The sequence below is a fragment of the Sinocyclocheilus grahami genome, unplaced genomic scaffold (assembly GCF_001515645.1).
Source record: "Sinocyclocheilus grahami isolate Dianchi unplaced genomic scaffold, SAMN03320097.WGS_v1.1 scaffold273.1, whole genome shotgun sequence".
In the NCBI taxonomy this organism is placed as follows: Eukaryota; Metazoa; Chordata; class Actinopteri; order Cypriniformes; family Cyprinidae; genus Sinocyclocheilus; species Sinocyclocheilus grahami.
The window spans coordinates 959,246-970,867 of NW_015505452.1; positions in this window are offsets into that span (position 1 = coordinate 959,246).

Here is an 11,622-nt window from a genome sequence, read left to right on the forward strand (position 1 = left end):
AGATAGATAGATAGATAGATAGATAGATAGATAGATAGATAGATAGATAGATAGATAGAGTGTGAGGTCAATGAAAATATCTTCATGCACATAGCTGAACAATTCCAAATGCTCATGAATATATATCTGACTGACCCATTATAAAAAAAAATTTTTTTTTACATCATGTATATGACAGTGCTGCATGTAACAAAGTTGTTGTTTTATAATCTTCACAAGTAAATACTAACAAATGCTGAGCATCAAAAACTCAAAGGAACCATTTGGTTAAATTTGAAAAAGCAATTGTGTATGTAATTTAATATGAAGGTACCCTAAAAAAAAAGTGTATAATGAAAATAATGGTCAAAGTTCGAATGAAATGTGCAAATGTATTCAAGCTAAACTAGGTCACAGTAACATGAAACAGTGAGATCTGCGGTTGATTCTGCATGATTACACAGCATTCAAGGTCATGAAGTGTGCAGCACAATGCGACTCTGGCTCTGTGTTAATTCAGGCATTGTGAGGTTCTGTGAGATGGATTCTGAATGATGATCTCTCTTGGGCTCTGTAATTCTCTGCCTGTGCTGACAGACTCAACAATGCAGCTATGCCAGAGAAAGTTCCCTCTTAAAGGGATAGTTCACCCAAAAATGTAAATTCTGTCATCATGAATTGTTGAACTCTGGTTGTTCCAAAACTGTATGAGTTTCTTTCTTGTGCTGCACACACAAAAAAAGATATTTTGAGGAATGTTGGTAACCAAACAGTTAGCCATTGACTTCTATAGTATAGAAAAACTATTACATTTTCACTTTGGTGTGAACTATCCCTTTAGATCTTCAAGCATTTCATGATCAAATAATGCTTGGGAATGCTAATATTTTCAAGCTACTTCCAAGTAGCTGCTTGCACAAGGATGTGGACGTTCATTTTTTTAAAGTAATTAAGGCTCTGAGACATAATGCTAAGAGTTACTTTTTTACTTTACATCTGAAGTGATGCCATAAAACACAGCTATGACCTCTTCAGAGACATATCATTATACAATCCTATTCTCAACCACTATTTTCATCAGTCTTAACGGAATAGTTCACCCAAAAAATGAAAATGTACTCATCTTTATAGGCCATCCAAGATGTAGATGAGTTTGTTTCTTCATCAGAACTTCATCACTAAAGGATCCTCTGCAGTGAATGGGTGCCGTACAATAGCTATCGACTTCCATTGTCTGAAAAAAGTCTATGGCTATCGTCAACTGTTTGCTTATACCAGCATTCTTCAAAATATATTAATTGTGTTCAGCAGAAGAAAGAAACTCATACAGGTTTGGAACAACTTGCGGAGGACAACATTTTTGGATGAAGAGATGAAGAGATATGGAGTTCAAAAGTGTTTGCGTTTTTGAAACTAGTCTCTTATGCTCACCAATTCTGCATTTGTTGATTAAAAATACATTTAAAAACGTAATATTGTGAAATATTAAAATATTAATATTAATTTAAAATATTTAAAAAAAGTATTGGGTAAATCTGATATAGGCTATTTAAGACCAAGTCCCCACCTTACAATTTCTTTCGATAATCTGTTGCACAAGAAAGAAAGAAATTATCTATTGTTACTTCAGTTACATCACAACTTTAAAGTGCATGGGCAGCCTCATGTTCATTGCCTATATGCGGGTGGCCCCCACCCTACCTTAACCTGGGGACGCCATTCCATCCAAAAAAAACCCTATCACTGCCTTAACTTATCAAATATAAGTGCTAAAATCTTTAGTGTTTCCCTTCTTCAGCTGTGCAGCATTATAACACCAGTTCCAAGTCTCTTTACAGGAATAAGGTTTATTAGCAACCAGCAGAGAGTCACAAAAAACTGCAACAAAATAAAATAAACACATTTATATGTTAGGAAAGGCATACAAATGGCAAGGTTTTCTTCACTTTGATTGGTTATACTCACCTCTTTTCCAAGCCCCTCTGTTAATAAGCAGATCAAATTCCCCATTTGTTAGTCACTTCCAAAGCCCAGTGGTTCTCAAACTTTTTATACCAAGTACCACCTCAGAAAATATTTGGCTCTCCAAGTACCACCATAAATGACCAACATTAATATACAGTAGCGTAGTAGACCTAGTGTAACGGGGCTGACGAGACGTGAGGATCCATCTGCAAGCTTTTATTTCAGAGACGTGGTCATAACAGGCAGGGTCGAACAATGGCAAACAGGTATATGGCGGGCAAAAAACAAGAAAAGGCCTAGAGCAGCTAGCGTGGTCGAACAATGGCAAACAGGTATATGGCGGGCAAAACACAAGAATAGTCCTAGAGCAGCTAGCGTAGGTCAACGATCAGCAGACAGAATCACAGGGGCGAGACGAGAGGGAAAAAATCCAGGAAAACAGCCAAAGATCAGAAACCGAGAAAACAAACAAGGCAAGGCAAGGCAAGGCAAGGACACACAGGTAGGATAACAGAAACTAGGAATACTAACAGGCCTAGCAATACTCGGCAGAGAATGGTTGTTTGAGTGGGTGTTATATAGTGAGTGAGTGATATGAAACAGCTGTGTGCAATCAGTGCTGTGTGCAATCAGTGCAATGAATGATGGGATATGTAGTCCGGGGTGATATGCAACAGTGTGTAGTGCGAGAGTCAATGAAAATGGAAAGGGTGACCTCTGATGGCTAGCAGACGGAAGTTCATGGACCGGATTCGTGACACCTAATTATTCAGCCACAGCTATGCACAGTTCCAAAACGAGGCAGTTTTATTCCTAAAGAGAATATTTATTATTGTCGGTCACTTTAAACATTGTAAATAGAGTTTGAACATTAACACTGAACTGTGCTTAAATGATTAAATTAAAATGTAGCTTACTGTACCTAAAAGTTAAATAAAAACTGTACTGTACTTAAAAAGTAAAAAAAAAAAACTGTACTGTACTTGATCAAAAAAAATAACACAGGCATCATTTAGCCACCTTGCAAACTTTTTAAAAGTGTTTTAACATTAATCAATATTTAATTCAGTGATTCCTATGCGTACCCCACTTTGAGAATCAGTGGCCTAGAGACTACTAAATCATAAGACAGAGTAGTTTTAGCATACACTTGTTCTAATTCCCTCTTTGGCTGCACAGTGCTTTTCATCATTTCGGGTTGCAACAAAAGCATATAACTTTTAAGAATATCAAAATAGGAATTGATCAAACTAATAAAAGTATCATAATAATTTCCATATTCCATTACCGCTCATATAACAAAACACTTCATTCAACGTCAAACATTGCCAGCACAAAATGAAATGTACAGAATAAGACATGCAGAAAGAAATATTATTTTAGGACTGAGCCTAGAGACCTAATGTTCAATGGAAACAAACAAAACCAAGAACTAACGTCAAGCTGACCCGCATGGCTGGATGTGTGCTTTTCTATTGTATCCCAGAGAGAAGCTGTGTTAAACAGAATTGAGCCTCGGGCAAGCTTTAAGAAAAGCTCACTTAATAACTAAATGAGAAAAAGGCCACAGGAAAAAAAAAAAGTTGTACACCAGGCTGTGCCCTAATTTTAGATTTAGATTTTGTTGGCATATTGTTTCAAAATGATCATTGGGTTTAAGACGTTTTATATATATATATATATATATATATATATATATATATATATACAGTGGCATATATATATATATATGTACAGTGGCATGCAAAAGTTTGGGAACCCCTTGCAGAATCTGTGAAAATGTTTAACAAAATAAGAGAGATCATACAAAATGCATGTTATTTTTTATTTAGTACTGTCCTGAGTAAGATATTTTACATGAAAGATGGTTACATATAGTCCACAAGACAAAAGAATAGCTAACATTATTAAAATAACCCCCTTCAAAAGTTTGGGAACCCTTGGTTCTTAATACTGTGTGTGGTTACCTGGATGATCTACGACTGTTTTTTTTGTGATGGTTGTGCATGAGTCCCTTGTTTGTTCTGAACAGATAAACTTAACAGATAAACGTGCATTATCAAGCAACTGATAAAATGAAAATTGCATACTTGTCAGGATATTCAGAGTGAAGGCACTATCAAACTCTTTGTAGCCTGAAGTAGTTGTTTATTTGATGGTGGTAAACTAGATTAACCAATAAAGAGGGTAAATCTATCACTTTGAACTTTGCTTTGAAGTGTTTCATGCACTAATTAGGACCGCATCCCTAATCCATCCACAACAATTAAAGGGATAGTTCACCCAAAATTAACATTCTGTCATCATCTACTCATCCTCATGTTATTCCAAACCCCAAAAATAGTCTTCTGTGAAATGCAAAAATAGAAGTTTTGAATAATGTGCTAGTCGCTCTTCTCCACATAATTGCAATGAATAGAAACTGAAGCTTCTAAAAAGACGCAATCTTTTTTGGAATCAGTCCATGCTAAAGTTTTCTGAACTCATAGCTTTGGGAGAGAAGTAGTGATTTCCGTGAACAGAATGCATAATGCAGTTGTTCCAATATTAGCAGGGCTGTGATTATTTATTTATTCATTCATTCATTCAGTTTTTGCTCCTCCAATGAAAATAGTTCCAAATGCGGCCAAAGCTAAATGAATCACACCTCTGAGCAACTCACAGTTATGTTTCAACCCTGAATAAATCAGTGTTTTAGAATGAATTGCTTGAGTAAATCATTTTTATTTGGCAATCAATTTATAACCAATTTACAGTGGGGCAAATAAGTATTTGATACACTGCTGATTTTTCAAGTTTTCCCACTTACAAAGAATGGAGAGATCTGTAATTTTCATCGTAGGTACACCTCAACTGTGAGAGAAAGAATAAAAAAAAAAATCCAGAAAATCACATTGTATGATTTTTAAATAATTAATTTCCATTTTATTGCATGAAATAAGTATTTGATCACAGCATTCACTTACATATCCATCAAAATGCAGTACATTAGTTAAACAGATCTACAACAATCATCATATAAATAATTTTAATAATTTAAAAGCTTTTCAAACCAAGTAGTAATTCAATGTTTCATTTACATTTTAAATATTAAACATGGATTGATTATAAATGCCACATTTGGTTGCCATATTTATCTATTAAAACAAATATGTGTGTGTGTGTAATCTTTTCAGTAAGATTAACTTTCATACCTAAAGACTTACAAAGAAAGTTTCCAAGTCAATAAAAAGCATTCTAAAAGCAGTTCAAAATAAGTGAAAACAATCTATTTTTCCTCTTTATATCTTTAATGAGTTTTATTACATAAATGCAAGAATACCTTTTATAGAGTTAATTAATATTCGAGTAATATTTCAAGATTTATATTTTAGTAATATTTCTTAGGATTACTTGATTATTCATTCATCGTTTTTTAGAAAAATCATGTTCAAATGTATGTATCATATACAACACAATAGCCTATTCATGTAAAAAAGACAAATTACTGGGATAGAATATAGAGTGACGACAAATATAAAAGGATATATTTATAGTGTGCCGCCTTACAATGTACCTCCAGGAACAGAGTTCCTGTGCTATGCTATCATTGCTCTGTGCTGAATAGTGTTAGAGGAGTTAGTCAGTGCATTGACTGTTAGAAATATTCTGACATCAGTTTAAAGGGCAGTACATGTACATTTTCCAGTATGTTTGCAAACAACCAAAGTACTAGGTTGGTTAAGTAATTTCTGAAATATAAACTTGTAGAGAGCTGCAGTGGGATGAAAGCAATAAATGCTGCCCCCAGGTGGCAGGGAGAGGACACACAACCAATTTAGGAAATAATCATCGAAATTAATTAGTAAACAAAGTTTAAATAAGCCAAAAAAAGAGAGTGAATAAAGACTAGCATAATTTAAACTTGTAATATGATCACAGACTTTTAAAGATTGTTAGAAACACTTTAAAAGTACACAAAAGAAAAGAAACAAAAGTACACAAATTGATTAAAACAAGCGTTTGGTTGACGTTCCTCTCTGTAGATCACTTCTCTACAGGACATCAGCTGTACAATAGAGGGGCAATGATCATCAGGAACCTCATTCCATTTTTATTGTTATTTTTTTTCTAATGATTTTTATCACTTTTTTTTTTACAATTAATTTCAATAGTCCTGCATTGTACAAATGTATTAAAAGTACAAATCAATTATTATTAAGTCATAAACAAGTAATCTACAAGTATAAAAATTAATGTAGCATCTCACACTGTGGGAAATTGCTTTATTATATAATTAAACAGTGTAAAAAATCATTTTCAGCTTGTCCAAGACCAGGTTAAATATATAGTTCAGTCATGAAACTCTTGATGGCGCATGCTTACGGGGTGTTAACGTAACTGCTGATATTCAGAGAGTTAAACGAATTGACACAAGCTGATTGGTTCATGCTGCATATGCAGCCAATGAGCTTACTGCCTTGCATTTATATGGCTGGCTAGCATTCACTTGAGATTCCTGCAGTGCGCTTTCAGAGTTCTCTGAAACCCTCCACCTTCCCCAGCTCCACCTGTATAGATCTGCTACGGGGTTATTTTATATGCTATTTGTGCAGCAGCAGCATGTCTTAAATACTCACGGCACCGTATCGCCATATGCATTGGCAGTAGCAAGTTCCTGTACTTGCTTGCAGCAGCAGCAATAATCTACAACTACAGCAATAACCAACAGCAGCAGCAATTCAGCAGCAGCATAGCAGATCTGTTCCACCAAGACCAAATACATAACATTGTCATATCCATCACCATGCTAAAATGTTCTGAGAGTTGTCATGATTGAAATCCTTATTTGAGAAACCACTTCCATCTAACCATCATAAAAACTGTCTTTTATCTATAGCCTGCTCATCCTGAATCATATCTTCTAGAGGTGACCCTGACAGAAAAAACCCTCAAGGTGTCCTCACATCATTAAGCTGCTGGACTGACAGGACCACCCTGACCATTACATAATGTTCTTGGAGCACCTTTTGCCCTCCAAGGACATGCTCGTCTTTTGGGAACACTACATCAGCCTCTTCAAGTGAGGAGTTCACGAGTTGTGTTCAAGGTTCTTAGCAGGTGACAACAAGCAATGCAACCAGATGGCATCTCACCACGATTCCTCAAAACCTGTCCAAAGCATCTGGACCCAGTCTGCACAGACATTTTCAAGAGTTCTTTGACCCACCCTGAGGTTTCAGTCTGTTTCAAACTGTAACTACTGTCAAACTGTGGTCACTTCTGTCCTCTACTGACAGCATCATTCATGAATCCTTGGACCCTCTGCAGCTTCATACTGAACAAACAAATCAAATGACACCACTTCTCCAACCTTGCAAACAGCCCTTGAGCTCTTCATACATATACTGGGATGTGTGTACTGATCTATTGTCCACAGCTCCATCTTCAACACTATAAATATGTCAAAACTGGCCTTAAAACTCCTGGAGCTGAGTAAATCTATCTGAAACTGGGTACTTGACTTTTTATCAGGCAGCCTCCAGGTGGTCAGGATGGTAAACATAATAACAGGAGTATAATTAAAATGTGACCCACTTGGCCGTTTAGTCATCCTTGTCTTATGATGTACAGTATGTGTGTGTTTCTTAAGTTCAATCGACAGCACTTGTGGCATAATGTTGATTAGCACAGACATAAATCTTCACTTGTGACTCTTTTTGCTTTAAATATGGTTACAGTGAGACACTCACAATGGAAATAAACATTCAAATGACTACTAAGTACCATAAGATGCAAAAAATATATGCTTACTTAAAAATGCGTATAACCTTTTCGGTGTAATCCTATTTTACAACTTTGTTGCCATGACAAGATAACCACTAAAACTTTAAAATAACCAGAAGATTTAATGTATAAGTATTTGTAGAAAATTATGGCACCACATTTTTGCTTTTACATCCTCCAAAATTGATATTCCCATCCATTCTAAGTGCCTCGGTGGAACTTGGATTCATAGGCCTACTGTAATTTGCTGTTCTATGGTAGACAGAGTATAGATTTCTTCTGTACTGCACAAATACTGACCAAAATAAATGCAGCTTTTTAAAAAATTGTTATACTTCAGTGTTTATGAAATTATTTTGGATTGTGTGACACTGGAATTCTTTTACTGTTTTAAATAGGTGTTACATATAAGCATTGCGTTTATCATTAAAAAATAGATGTAATCATGTAACTTCTGTAATATCCATTTTTTTTCTTTATCTGCATTTGTAGAAAATTATGGCACCACATTTTTGCTTTTAAATCCTCCAAAAATGACATTCCCATCCATTCTAAGTGCCTCGGTGGAACTTGGATTCATAGGCCTACTGTAATTTGCTGTTCTGTGGTAGACAGAGTATAGATTTCTTCTGTACTGCACAAATACTGACCAAAATAAATGCAGCTTTTTAAAAAATTGTTATACTTCAGTGTTTATGAAATTATTTTGGATTGTGTGACACTGGAATTCTTTTACTGTTTTAAATAGGTGTTACATATAAGCATTGCGTTTATCATTAAAAAAATAGATGTAATCATGTAACTTCTGTAATATCCATTTTTTTTCTTTATCTGCTTAATCAACTACCAATTTAAAATGTTGAAATTGAGTTTCAATAAAGATATGTATTATTGTAAGTCTTTATTTTTTTGTGGTAATCAACATTATGCCACAAATGCTGATTAACCTCAACTTGAATTAAATGGATATTCCTTTAAAAGATGGGCTGCTTATCTATACATTTATTATTTTATTTATTATTTATTACTATAGTAACCATGAGACCGCATGGAAAATCTTTTTTTTTAATTACTGTTACTCTAAAATATGTTAAAATGTGACAATGAAGTTTAAAAAGTAAGTTGTAAGTTACATTTTTTTTTTGTATTGTATTGTCTTTGTTAATAAACTCCTTGAAGGGAAAAGATGAAAATATTAAATGCACAAAATAAAAATAATTCTGTCTGGGGGGGGAGATTGATTTGCTGTCATTCTTATAGGAGATCAGGGTATCTCGGGACACTGGAAGCAAAACAAAACGAAAAACTATTTGCTGTCAGCTGATTGAACTTCATCTTTGACTTGGTCTTCATTGTTCATATCGGTCACTCTCTTTAATGGATTAAGCTGTGTTCAGGTCTCAGATGTTTGGACCCCAATTTGCATTCATAACCATTAACATATAATAACTACAAATAAACAGAGAGAAATAATGTCCTACATAGAAAAGTTGTCATCGACCTGCAAACATTATGTGCAAGCAAAACATTGTCCTTAGCAAATCCTAAAAGGATATTTTTTCAGAGCACCTGTATTACGCAGAGCTGCTGTCTCAGCTCTATATCAGGCGTCTCACTATTCACCTATGACTGCATTTCCATTTCAGCAACCGCATCATCACCTTTACTGATGACACCACCATTGGTTGTATTTTATCAGTGATGAATGAGGCATACAAGAAGTCTTAGATGTCAGCAAAACAATGGAAATTATTTTTGGGCAACTCGCACACTATTTTAGGACCAGATTTGACTTATCCGATAATATAACTGATTTTTCTTCAGAAACTTTGATTAAATAATAAATTTTTTTTTTAAAGACATGTAATTTCCTTCATTGGGACAAACTGAGTCAGCACTGTGCCCACTTTCTGTTCTTTCTACAGTTAAGGTCACAATGCATTTTGTCACATTTTTTTCTGAATTGCTAAAACACTGAACCCCATTCTCTGAGCCAAATGCTCAGACACATAAACGCATCGAATAAATCATTCTTTTGGCAAAACAATTTCAGTTAGTTACACACTTTGCACTTTTTGTGTGTGTGTAAAACTCTAAACACATTCTCACTCACTAAAACACATTTCACACCATGAACACAGCTACCATACAGCTATCATTTACACACAACTCAAAATCGATCACACTTGTCTCTAACGATGTGATCAAAATATACAGCTAGTCAGTTCTGAGGTGTGCTAAATGTTGATACTTAAAAAATCTTAACCCGCATCCGTCCCTCCCGAACCTATAACAAAAGTGTCCCTCGCGGGTCAAAATGACCAGAAGGCCAAAAATGACACTAATTTTATTTTATTTTTTAGATATTTTTATGAAAATGAGCATATTTTTATACATTTTTTCACCAAAAAAAAACAAAGAAAGACACAATTTCTGCATATTTATATTTTAAACATGATCACCCATCTGGACCTAGGTCACTGACTGTCTCTGTTGCCATCAGGTGGGGAAAAATGACATAAAATAGCATTTTATGATTACAGCCACTAGAGGGGCCTATTGAACCCTATATGGATTCTTAAATGAGCCAAACAAGTCAAATCTTTAAAACTACACCAACTTGAGGCTTCATTAAGCTTTCAGATATATATCAAAACATTTAAAAAAAACTATATTTTGTAAAAAAAAAAAAAAAAATTGATACTGATTTTGAATCCAAACACATATATATTCATAGTTTCATAAATATGTAATAAATATAAAAGATCAATGTAAAAATATAAATATGATATAAACTCATTGGTCTCCACCCCATCACTCAAATTTAACTGTGTTAAGTAAAAAAGAAAAAATTCAAAATGAGTCATTTCCCAGCAGGAACATCATAAATGCTATGATGTGTTTCAACGGGAGTGTGTGTGCCTGTGTGTGGGTATGTGAGTTTTTTGTGCATTGTGGACATTCTGCAGTCTCAGCCCTTTGTTTGGGTATGCATCTTTTCTGGATTGTGTCAGATTTTATATAGTAAAAAAAAATCTAATAAATAAAACAATGCTGTTTTTTTCCCCCCTGAATGTAATAATTGTGGGTGTGATACTTTTTTTTATTACACCCACATAGAATCCTCGATTCAACTCAAAAATGTTTGTGTGTGCTCCATGCTAAAGTGTGACAAAATTAAATAAAAAATTCAGTTTTTTCGTAAATTCCATGCTTTTCCAGTGGTGGGACACTTTTGATACTTTTTTTTATAGCACCCACTTAAACTGCTCGAATTCACTCAAAATTTGTTTTCATGTATTCCCGGTTCAAGTGTAACAAAATCTCATACCATAACGATCAACGCTCGATTTTTAAAAAATCTTTAAAAATGAGTTTTGGATCAAAATGACCCGAGGGACGGATGAAGGTTTAAAGGCAGAGGAAGAATAGCACAGGTGCTGGATGAGGAAACTTCAGCAAAGGTGACACTATTCTTATTCATGGAATAACCATACAACATTTTATATATTGAAGTAATTTCTATTACTATTCTTCTTGTATGTATACATTCGTAAGTGCTCTCTTTCTTTTTGTAGAATTGCAAGGCCAGCACATGAGGGTGGAAAGCTTGAACTTCAAAAACAATGCCATCCGACTTGTTAAATTCAGCAGAGTAGTTGAAGACAACGTAAACTTTGAAAGATTGTCAGCCTTTCAACCATTTACTGTTCCCTTTTGAGCGCAACTCAGAAAGGGTCAAAGATCTACAATATCAGTATGTGCTAGTAAGTGTAGATTTTCAGTTGATGCTTACAGTCCAGTTCTGTGCTACTAGCCTACAGTTACTGTAAACTGCAGTATATTATAGTGAATGTAAATCAGGAGAGCCTACAAATGCACTTGCAGAAGTCTGTCTTTCTGTATCATTTA